The sequence below is a fragment of the Triturus cristatus genome, chromosome 2_2 (genome assembly GCF_964204655.1).
Source record: "Triturus cristatus chromosome 2_2, aTriCri1.1, whole genome shotgun sequence".
In the NCBI taxonomy this organism is placed as follows: domain Eukaryota; kingdom Metazoa; phylum Chordata; class Amphibia; order Caudata; family Salamandridae; genus Triturus; species Triturus cristatus.
This window is the reverse complement of record NC_140582.1, coordinates 781,684,563-781,697,355: the sequence shown is the minus strand read 5'-3', so window position 1 is coordinate 781,697,355 and position 12,793 is coordinate 781,684,563.

Genomic DNA, 12,793 nt, shown 5'->3' with positions numbered 1-12,793 from the left:
GTTTTTCAGAAATGACACTTTTAGAAAGTGCAAAAGAACATTTGATGGACAGAATGTTGAACAATTTCAAACATTCCCCAGTACAGATACCTGGGCATAAATCCATCGTTTTTTTGCTTCTCAAGCCATTCCAGTAAAACCAGACACAAGCAAATCAGTCTTGACCCTGCTCCCCATGGTAACCTTCCAGCCTGAACTGCCAGGCCAGGTCCTCCCTGGATTGGAAACAAGCATCCTGGGACATGTTTCAGGGTTTCACCCCTCATCACCCAGGCTAGCTTGACTGACTCCAGTGGCATGGAAAGCACAGGACCCACGTCTGGGCACATCCGTCCCACTTGGGGTGACAAATATAAAAAAAGAAATTGATGGGCAGAATGTTGAACAATGTCAAACATTCACCCCAATACAAAGATCTGACCTAAATCCATTGGTTTTTTGCCCAGAAAACCTGTCCCAGGATGCTTGTTTCTGGTCCAGGGAGGACCTGGCTAGGCAGTTTGGGCTGGACTGTTCCCATGAGGAGCAGGGTCAAGACTGATTTGCATATTGCTGGGTCCAAACTGGGGTGGCATGGTGAGCAAAAGAATAATGGATTAAATCCAGATCTTTGTGACTGGGGCTGAATGTTTGCATTGTTCAGCATTCCGTCCATCATTTGTTCCTTTTGGTTTTGTCACCCTTAGTGGGAAGGGTATGTCCGGATGTTGGTCCCATGCTCACTGCACCACTGGATTCAAGCTAGTCTGGCTGACAAGGGATGATATCCCAAAACTGGTCCAAGGATGCTTGTTTCTGGTCCAGATAGTCAAGGCCGGCTTTAGCACTGGTGGCCAATCATATGTTATTGCTAAACACAGCGCCCACCCCTGAGATCAGCACCCCCTCCACAGGTCAGCAACCTGTGCAGCTGCACCGGTCGCACTGCTCTAAAGCCGGCCCTGCAGGGAGTACCTGGCTTGGCAATTCGGGCAAGACTGTTCCCATGAGGAGCATGGTCAAGACTGATTTGCATATAGCTGGGTCCAAACTGGGGTGGTGTGGTGAACAAAAGAACGATGGATTAAATCCAGATCTTTGGGATTGGGGATCAATGTTTGCATTGTTCAGCATTCCGTCCATCTTTTTTCCTTTTGCTTTTGTTGCCCTAACTGGGAAGGGTATGCCCATACATGGGTCCCGTGCTCACTGCACCACTGGATTCAAGCTAGCCTGGCTGATTAGGGGTGATGCCCCAAAACCGGTCCCAGGATTCTTTTTTTCTGGTCCATGGAGGACCTGGCTTGGCAGTTCGAGCTGGACTGTTCCTATGAGTAGCAGGGTCAAGACTGATTTGCAAATAGTTGGGCCCAAACTGGGGTGGCATGGTAGGCAAAAGAACGATGGATTAAACCCAGATCTTTGTGACTGAAAGGGAACATTTGCATTGTTCAGCATTTCATCCATCATTTGTTCCTTTTACTTGTGGACATTCTCTGCGTTTACTGCTCTGTGTGCCTTGCAGCCTGTCTCCAAGACACGCCTGGAGTGGGTGACAGCTACACTGTGTGCATTTCCTCTAGAAAGCCACAAACACAGGAAGGCTAGGTGTGTATTAATACCCATCTACGTACATCTGCATTCTGATGGCCCTGCCTTGGTAGCATGTAAGGAAGGGGGATAACACTTCACTGAATAAGGAATGTTCTGTCCCCACACAAAGGGCTCCTTCAAACCAAATAGAGAGCCTGGTAGACTAGGCTGGATTGAAAGGATACTTGTGCACTTCAAAGACCACTCTTTGAAGTCACTTCCACCCCAAAGTCACTTTTTGGCATAAGTACTGGGTCTCTGATCCCCTTAAATTGGGCACTACAGCACTTGTAACTGAAACTCTGCCAGAAGAACTGCTGTGCTGCGTGAAGGACTCAACTGGACTGCTGATATGGAAAGCCTACTTTTCTGTTTGTTGCCTTGCTGCCTGCAGCTCATTGACTTTGCTGATGGAGAGCTGGACTCTGCCTTTTCTCCAAGTGTGCTCTGAGCTCTTATTGGCTTGCCTCCTGTTGCTTGAGACTCAGGGATATCAGTCTCTATCCCTGCTCCTGTGCGTGGTTCAGTGAGAGTGGCCCAGATATATGCAACATGGACTTCAACCCATCTCCTGTTAGCATGCATCAGAACTGGCGCATTGGCCTGGTTGCCAGAGTGAAATTCGCACTTCGCTCTCAGAACCAATGCAGCGCCTTGGGTGCCTGACACATTGGAACTGTGCATCGCCGTCCAGCAGCTCGGAGGGATCGTTGCATCCCTTGACTGTGTGGAGAAACCCACCAGATCACTCACCAGAACCAACACATCCCAGCCTGGGGTTTTGCTTTCAGACCCGATGCTTCGCCATCACTGCGTGGAGAAGAATCGACGCATCTTTGACCTGCGGGATCAACATCGCTGCATCTCCCTATGCATCTTTCAGTTGCGACCGGAATAGGTACTTTGTTCACAGAGTCCTGCGTGGTTCTCGTAGCTGTCTGGCGCTACATAGTGGTTGGCCTGAACTCTGGCTTTGCCCCGGTCTAGCGCAACCTCAAATAACCCATAAAGCGCTACTTGCTTCAAAGTGCTATTTTTCACGTATTCTTTTTAAGTTCTATATCTCAACTGCTATATATTGGATTATTGTTATTTTGGTCTTTTTTTGTTCAGAATATAATGATCTATTTTTCTGAACCTGACCTGTGTGGAGTCTTTTTGTGGTGTATTCCTTTTGTTACTGTGTGTGTGTGCTGCACAAATCCTTTACACATTGCCTCTTTGAATACGCCTGACTGCTCTGTGCCAAGCTACCAGAGGGTGAGCACAGGCTATCTTTCAGTGCAGTGTGTACTTAGCTTTCCCCACCAAAATTGGTGGTTCCTGTCTGGCCTGGGTGCATACCTCAATCAACCAGGAATCCCAGTTCTAACAGAGTTGCATGAGATGTGTTCCATATTCCATTCACAAGAGTCTAAGGGGTAAAGAGCATACATTATTAAAAAAATGTGAAATGATGCTGATAAAGTATAAATTAAGACATGCATTAGTGGATGTGAGATGGTCACCATATACCTTACTGGTGTATATTAGAGGGCCAAATTGTTGCTGCTAGAATGTCCCCTGTTGTAATTTGAGGTATTTGTATGAAGGGACAGTAATATGTGTTTGGTATACTGTACATCATCAATTCAGATTCCTCTCCTGGAGGTTATCAGCTTGGATAAAGTTATCATTATTGTGCTGACATTTCAATGGCACGGCATAGGGTTAGTTCCATGACAAAGGATAACTCAGTCAATAAGCAGCACTACAGTACTGTGACAGTAATCCTCTCACCTGAGCGCAAAGCTTCACAAGAGAATGCCACAGAGTGGAAGGAAGGGGAGACCAAAATAGTTTACCAGATCAGCCAAACTTGATCTAGCGATCAACAGGGGAATTTCAGATATCGCTACCGGATTCCCTCACATCCTCAGTCAATAATTGAGTATAACAGGAATGTGGGTGCATAGATAAATATGTGATATTAAGCATCACCTATCCTTTCCCATGAAGATGTAGAACGTACAGATGGATATGTTTCTTTTACAAAACTGTTTATTGTTAAAGACATCAAATAAAAAAAAGCATACAGGAAGTACAGTAAACAATAAACTGCTATACCATGGTTCAGTCCAGGAAGGACAATAGATCTTCGTAGCATTCCCTCCTAAGGGCCCCTTCCCACTACCTCTCCCACCCAATCAACGTTTACATGTGCAACAGGCTGATTAACAAATAGTGAATCGACATTTGGTATTGTAATAGTTGTACAAGGGTTGCCTCTATATTAATTTTATCTTCCCCACATTTTCGCCCAGTTTTGAGGGCAGCAACTCCCATCATAAACTACTTTCTCATAGACCATAAACCAGTACATATCGCTTTTCCAGTCTCTTAATTGTGGCAGTTGTTCCACTACCCACGAACAAGTAATGCAATGCTTTGCCACTGTCAGCCCCAATGTAAACCTGATTCGTTCCATTCAGGTTAAATCTGAGGTGTCCCAGCTATTGAGAAGACACAACTTGGCCCCAAATTACCCCACTAACATTTATACATACAACTACATTTGCCCAGTAGGATTGCACTGCGGGAACCCCCATAACATAAGACAAAATGTGCCTATCTGCCCAAAATTTCTACGACAGTGTGGATCTGTGATCTTTTTTTATTAGCGTTGTGCAGGATCTATGTAATTTTTTTTGTTAATAGTTATTTACCTGGGGGATGCCAAGGCCTCAGGTCATTTATCGTCCTCAAGACTTTGAAGACCTTTCTCCCTTTGGGCCCTTAGATGTAGCAGGGTATCTTGTGAGTTGTTAGAGTTTTTGATAAGTGAGTGAGATAGCTTTACAGGACATATCGGTGTCGAGTAATCTGTCCTCTAGTGGAGAGACCTATGTGAGTGTCTCACCTGCTGAGATGTCCTTCTGCAGGGCATGTCATATTTGTATATAATGGTAGGTTTCAACGGGTGCTAGCTTATACTTGGCTTGTAGGTCTGCAAAGGGAACAACGCTTCCCCGTACCCAGAGATTCCCACCCTGGACAAGCCGATAAGGTCCCATTTGACGTAGCCAGGCTGTGTCCCCAAGGTGCCTAGACTAGCCGAGTTCTACGGGGGGGGGGTGGTGGCCTGTTGTAGGAGAGTAGGATCTGCACTTATGTTGCCCCCACTTTTTTTCTGATGTTAACAGTGGTTTCTGGCTATAGTCTGGCTGGGTCCCTGCTAATCAGGGCCCCAGTCTCTCTGTTCTCTCTAAACAACTTGGTGTGCATATTAGATGCACTAGTGATTGGACACTGTGCTACCTTATGAGCCCCTAGTATATGGTACCTTAGTTACCTAGGACATAGGCACTTCACAGGCCTACCAGGGGCTGAAGCATGTATTATGCCACCCCTAGGAAGAAGACTAAATCTGACACCACAGACCTGCTACTGCAGCCTGGGTGAGGTAGTGTTAGCACTCCTCCCTGAGGTATAGGTTCCTATATCTCACCATACACACACATATACCTCTATCAGCCACCCCTATGGCAGGCCCTATCAATCCTAAGGGCAGGGTGCTTGGTTTACAATGTGAGGGGGTGCCTCTGCATGAGCAGGGCCCCTCTGCCGCTGGCAGAGTCTATTCTCTGTGGCTGTTTGTGGATGCGGTTAAACCATATACTCTTAAGTGCATTATAATGCTAACTTTGGAATGACTGCATCACAACATGTCGTGTTTGGTGTCAAACAACTTGGAATCATACCCCCACATCAGTCCATGATGTGGGAGTGTGATCCCACCCTTCTACAGGGGACGACATGTGCCTACTGTGGAAACACAGTAGAAATCTGAAAGAGCCCGGCATCACAAAATGGATGCCACCAGCACAGACACTGGGCTGCCCTCCTGCTGCTGACTGAAACTCGCAGTGGAGGAGGCCCAACAATAGGCATCCTGTCACAGGGAGGTGTCACCACCTTCCAGGCAGGATTTAGTGTATTGGGGCTGGGTGGGTGCACTCCTAGAGTGCTTTGAAGTCCTGCACTGGGAGAGCAGTAGGCTCCTCTGTGCATATGCCAGCTCAAACCGGTTCAGGGGCTACCTGTCCCTGCTCTGGCACGAAACTGGACAAAGGGAAGTGGGTGTAACCACCCCCTGCCCTGACCCTCCCAGAGGAGTGGTCCTAGAGCTAGTCCCTCCCCTATCTTCAGTATAAGATAGGAAACCTTGCCATTGCAAAGTAGATAACCCTGGATGACGCTCTACAAAGAAGAATCCTGGCCCTTTGATGTTCCACTACCTTTGGAAGACAGAAGAATCTCCCTTGGAGTCAAGGTGTGACTCCCCTGCTTGGCAGGCACCAGAAACTCTAATCAACAGTCACAAACTTTCCCGCTCCCGCCAGAGTTCGAAGTCTCTGCAGCCTTGGAAGTAGATTTCCTGACTTTTTGATGGCCATTGTGAGTCCCCAGCAAAGCTGAGGCGAGTGGACCCCACGAGTGACGAGGAACTGCAATACCTGGGAACCGTGCACTATTGTCGAGTGCAACCCCTTCACAACGTTCTACAAACTTGTGCTTTGGGACATTTGTGGCGCAAGCCTCCAGCAGGTTGTGCATCGAAAATCAGAGGCCTATCCCATCCAGAGTGACCGTGGGCTCCTGTAAAGCATTTCCTCACGAGGCGTCTTTGCGATCCCTTGCCCATTGGCTTATGGGTCCCCCGAAGACTTTCTGAACAAACCAAAGGGCTCCCCTGGTTGCTCCAGGCCTGCCCTCACTTACCTTTGCTGGGTGAGTCCCTCAGACTTTGCTGGTCTGCAACGCTGACTTTCTTCAATGTCTACAAGACTTGCTGTTGCCAAGGCTTGTTGGCTCCAATCCGGTTGCTGCCACCTCAGTAAGCTGCAGACGTTGTGGGACACTCCGAATCCAGCTGCTGGTCATCGTCGATGTTTCTTGGTCCTCGTGAGCGAAGAGTCAAAACACCCTTGATCACCTGAAATCACCCGACTTCCGTGGGCAACCAGCTTCCTGGCCCCCGGTCACTGGCAAGTGACTGTGAACACTGTCCCTTCAATTTTCAGGTCATCTGCATCTCGAATCCACCCTTGGATTCCACCGGACACTTCTTCAGTCTTCGCAAGCAGCAAATCTTCTTTGGTCTCCATAAAAAACAGCGATGCGACCCGACACCAAAAGACATATATGCACCCGGCTTCCCTGGGTGAGGTAACTCGTGCACTCTGGTGCCCTAGTGTGTGTTGGCCCTCGAATTACTTACCTTGTAAGTGGCTTGCTTGTAGACTTCCTCGAAGCACCCTAAAACTTTAAAAACCAAACCGCGACTTTGTAATCAATAGGGAACCCGCGGCTGTGTTCACACACTGCATGCGTCTCCCGTGGGTCTGTTACTTACCTGCTTTCACTGCAGTAGTGAAGCCCCAGCGATTCTACAGGCCCTAGGCCTTGTCATTCTGCAAGCCGACTTTCCTAAACCTCTTTTTTAGTATATGGTCTGGTACGGCCCTAGGGCCACAGTCATATTTGTGCTTAACTTATTGTGAAACGTTGATATTTGAATGTGTTCCTGGCTTCTAATCTCATTAAGAGATTAGTAGAGTGTGTCTAGAAATAAATACATATATATTTGATATATATGCCTGTGTGGTGTCCTTTCATTTGGTAATTCAAGAGATTATAAGGTAAAACAAGCTGCTTTACATTCCTCAGAGACTTAGCCTGGAGGCTGCTCTGCACAGCTACCACTAGGATAGCTTTCTTTAAAAGGTTGTCTTAAACCTATCTACCATAAGAGTCGAATTGGACTGGTGCAAGGTGGCCACTATAACTAGTGACCAGCATATGCCAGGCCAACTTCTCACACCTGTGCTATTTTATTTCTCCATCTGAGGGCTTGCAGGGTTGTGTGCTAGGTATGCAATGTAGCTGCAGTTGGGCCTGTATACGTCTTATGGCATGCTCTCCCATATAGAGCTCTAAGACAGCCTCCCGGCTGCATTATATATCTGTCCATACAATATGCTGGTTCAGACGTAGGGAGATGTATCCAATGATCAACCGCCGTTAATTGTCTCTCCCAATAATTTGGCTGTCTGGAAGGGAGCCACGACCATCATACCAAAATCTAGTCAGCTTCTGGAGGGCTATCCAAGGTGGAGCTCCATCCCAAAGCAATGCAAGCACCTCGTATTCAATATCCTTGAAGCACGTGGGCGGACCGCATAAGGGATGTTGTGTAGTATGTAAAGGAAGTGGGGCAGTGCCATCAATTTGAAGAGGGCTGCCCGGTCAACCAGGGATAGGGGCAGCACCCTCCAGTGCTGGATATCACGTCCAAGATGCGTGAGAGTCGGGAAAAGGTTATTAGCGTGAAATAGTTTGGGATCGTCCGTCACATATATTCCAAGATATTGCAATCCATCCTGGACCACCTTGACCTCACAATCCCGGGGCAACCACGGCATCCCTCCCGTAAGGACGTTCATTAGGGACTTACTCCAGTTAATAGCGTATTTGGAGTAGTTACCAAATAGGGTAAGTATGTGCATGATCCTACTAAATGTGGATGTTGGGTCAGAGATATAAAGAAGGATGTCATCGACGTAAAAGGAGATTATGTCCTCCCAATCATCTGTCCACGGGAGCCCTCTAACCATGGGATCCTGCCTGATCCAGGCCTCCAGTGGCTCCCAAATGATCATAAATATTAAGGGCGAAAGTGGACATCCCTTTCAGGTGCACGACGGAGTCGGAAGGGAGGAGACACACCGTCATTAATCGTCACCTGGGCCAATGGGTCAGAGTAAAGAAGTCTTAGCCAACCCAGATACTGAGGGCCGAAGCCCATTCTATGTAGAACCTCAAATATATATGGCCACTCAACCCTGTCAAAGGCCATCCTCGCATCAACTGACAGCACTAGAGCACTTTCCCACAGATCCGCAATGCAGCCCAACACGTCATGGTGCAGATTATAATCAGTATTTAGACATGACATGAATACAGATTGATCAGGGTACACAAGTGTTGCAATAACATTAACTAGGCGAGAGGCCAAAACTTTGGCCAGGATTTTGACTTCGGCATTCAATAGTGAAATCGACCTGTGGGAAGAACAGTCTTCAGTGGGTCTGCGGTTTTTGTGGTTGACAACTATGTTGGGCAGCCTTTTGTCATGGCAAAGTATACCCGTATGGCGACTTTCTTTGAACATTCAAAGCGGGTAGTGGGCTACTTTTATTGCCGTTACTTTTAGAGTTCTATGGGAATCCTGTTAGGGCCTGGCGTCTTACCTGATAGTATGTCGTGGATTGCTTGTACTATCTCATCTATAATTATTACATCTTCTAAGAGGTTCCTATCAGCAGATGACAGGCTTGGGAGGCGAGTATCAGTCAGCAATTCACAAGAAGCTTTCGCCGGGGCGGTAGCCACCTGAGAGCATATGTAGGCATATTACTCTGAGAAAGCTCTTGCTACCTCCTATTTGCTTCTCACCCACACATTGCTGCTGGTCCATATTTCCATGACCCAGCAGTTAGCCTTCATACCACCATCAAGCCATGTGATTAGCTTCCCGGCTTTATCTCCGATCTCATAGAGAATTTATAGAGTCACCCAGTGACTATTGCTGGCAGCATTATATGCCATGCTGCAGTAGTCCCTTTGCTTTAGATGTAGCATGCGTTCTCTGTCAGGATATAGCTGGGTGACCAGTTTGGCCTCCAATTCAGTGACTTCACATTCTATTGTCTCAACTGTGCCCTTTTGTCTTTCCTGTGCCCTGCGATGAGTGAGAGGCCTTGTCCTCTTATGACTGTTTTATAGGCCTTGCAGAGGTTTTGCGCTGAGTCCACAGAGGACTCATTTTCAGCAAAATAATTGTCAGTAGTTTCTTGGAGATTCTCCCAAATGCGGGGTACCTTAAAACACCAGTGGTTGAGGGTTGTTGGGGAGGCATGCCATACACTGCTCATATTGGCCAGTGGTCAGTGATGCCTCTTGCTAAGTGTCGGATTTCATGGAAATGGAGGGTGTAGTGCTCCCATATAGTGCTCCCATATTCAGACTTAATCATTTTGGGCCTCATGTAGGTGGCATACACTTTACCGATTCTAAAATACCGAATCATACCGATTCGGTATTTTAGAATCGGTAAAGTGTATGTAGGTAAAAATTCGGTAAATGTTACCGAATCGGAGTGAGTCGGTAATTACCGAATCGGTATTTACCGATTCGGTAATGAGGCATACCTTCCCATTGATGGGAAGGTATGCCTCATTACCGAATCGGTAAATACCGATTCGGTAATGGGGGGAACACATGCACGGGTGGCAGGGTGTCACATTGACACCCTGTTGCACCCCTGAATCGGCCATGTGTGCACATGTGGCACACATACATGCCCTAAGGGCATGTATGTCTGCCACATTGCACACTTCTAAGCGCTATCACATGCGTTTACACATCCATACATTATTTACCACCAACTATTAGTTGGTGGTAAATACCGACTCAAAACATCACCCACACACTCTCCCTACATCTCATTTCTGTATTCGGAATTTAACGAATCGGTAAAATTACCGAATCGGTAATTTTACCGATTCGGTAATTTTACGAATCGGTAAATTCCGAATACAGAAATTGTCCCCCTACATACCAAAAGCCTAAATACCGGTCGGTAACGGTATAATTACCGAAAATCAGCCCTTACCGACCGGTATTTGGCTACCTACATGAGGCCCTTTGGGAGTAGAATGTGCGCAGTAGGGTTTGGGAGCACCACAAATCCATGAGGCCAAATGCTGCAAGGAAGTCGGCCAGTTTGCTGCCCAGCAGGGTTGTGGGAACACCACAAACCCATGAGGCCAAATGCTGCAAGCTAGTCGGCCCAGGGGATGACGAGTAGTGGGCATCAATCTAGGGGGGAAACGTTCCAGCTCATCACTGAGAGAGATGTTAAAGTCACCTCACATCAACAAAAGGCCATCTTGCAGACGGAGAAGCAATGTACTTAAGTCAGAGAATAAAGCATTGTGGAAGGATATTGGTTTGGATGGGTGCCTTTCACCGTCCAAACCGAAATGAGCACTTGTAAGGCTGACTCTTCCTCCCTGCAATTAGTGAGCCAGGGCGGGTGAATGACAACTGCTGCTCATTTGGTCTCCTATGGAGTTTTGTTAATGCCTGACCTAGCCAATTCTGGGTATGCTCAGCAGCTGCTGAATTGGCCCAGGGGTAGTGGGCAGGCCTCTAGTCCTGCACTGAACACAAAGCATCGTGGGTGGGAGGCACAGGTTAAGTTCACAGAATATGACCAGTCACTGTTCGGCTTTATTACAAAGCTCTGCAGTGATTGGGTATTTTCTGTCCCGTGCCCTCTTCTCTCTTCCTTCCCCGCGCCGTTGACGGCATTGTGCACAAAGTAGCAAAATGAGATATTACCTCCTGACCTCGCACTCCACATAGCCGTTGTCTTCCATCTCCAGCAGTGAATTATCTGGCTGGCCGTTGCTGCACCGCCCTGTCAGCACTTTCTGCACTCGTTGTTGTGGAAAATAAATAAGAAGAGGTCAAATTAAATGATGAGTACAGAGCTTTCGAGTAAATAAAATATGTTATTCAGTGGTGGATAATAATACCAGTCTTTGCATTGAGGTTATTGTAGGAGAGTAGGATCTGCTTCACATGGGTACCCCCACTTTTTGCTGGTGTTTCACTGTTTTTCGATCTTAGTCTGGCTGTGGCCCTGCTAATCAGGACAACAGCCTAGCTGCTTCCTCTCTAAAATGGTTTCCATGTACATTAGGTACATATCTAATTGGATTCTGGAGTGCCTTATAAGCCCCTAGTATATGGTATACCATGTACCTCAGAGGCCTACCAGGGGCTGAAGCATGTATTATGCAACCCCTGGGAAGCACTCCAAAATGGCATCACAGGTCTGCTACTGCAGCCTGGGTAAGGGAGGTACTTGCACCCCTTACAGTGGTATAGGCTACCTATATCACTACCATTGCACACACATATAAAACCTATAAGTCACTCCTATGGCAGGCCTTAACAATCCTGAAGGCAGAGTGCTTGGTTTTTATGTGAGAGGGTGCCCCTGCATGAGCAGAGCCCCTCTGCAGCGTTCGGAATATCTACTCTGATGCTGTTTGTGGTGCAGCCTGACCATATACTCTTAAGTGCATTATAACCTCGCGGTAAATGCTAACTTTGGGATGGCTGCACGGAAACATGTTGTGTTTGGTGTCATACGCTTTGGAATACTAACCCACCGCCAGTTCTGGCAGCGGGGGTAGCATTCCACCCTTCTAGAGGGAGAGACATGTTCACACTAGTCTAACCCGTAGGATTTTCTAAAGCACTGGCATCACAAAATGGATGCCTCTGCCACAGACACGGGTCTGGCCTCCTGCTGCTGACCGAAACTCCGGCAGGGGAGGCCTGGACAATAGGTTCCCTGTCGCAGGGAGGTGTAACCACCTCCCCAGACAGGCAGATGTATATTGGGGCTGGGCGGGAGCACTCACTGGTGATTTGAAGTCCTGCACTGTGGGCACGCTTGGTGTCCCTGTGCATAGTCCAGTTCAAACCGGTTGCAGGGGCTACCTGCCCCTGCTCTGGCACGAAACTGGACCAAGGAAATGGTTGTAACCACCCCTCTTTCCAAACCCTCCCATAGGTGGGACCCTAGAGTATGTCCAACACCCAAACTTAGTATAAGTATGGGAACCCAGTCCTTGAGACTTTAGATTACCCTGGACGAAACTCTGTAACATATATCCTGGACCTTCGACTTTCTATTTCGACTAGAAGACGGAAGAAATCTCCCTTGGAGTCAAGGAGTGACTCCCCTGCTTGGCAGGCACCAAAGAAGCAACTGTCCGGTCTGCAATTCAGAAGCTCCCGCTGGACGCTGAAGTCTCTGCATCACCAGAGGTGGATTTCATGACTTCCCCGAGGCTACCCTGAGTCCACAGCAAAGCTGAGGCCCGTGGCTATCGTGGGTGACGAGGAACCACGACCCCTGGACACCGCGTACTATTGCTGGTACATCGACTTCCTGTTCATCCTTGAAGTTCTGCTTTGGGCTCCGAGTATCCCCAGCCTTGAGCACTGGCTGCACTGAAGATCTCTGGCCTCCACTCCACGAGTGACCCGTGGGCCGGGTTCCAGTTCGACTGCTCGAGGCTCCTTTGCGATCGCTAGC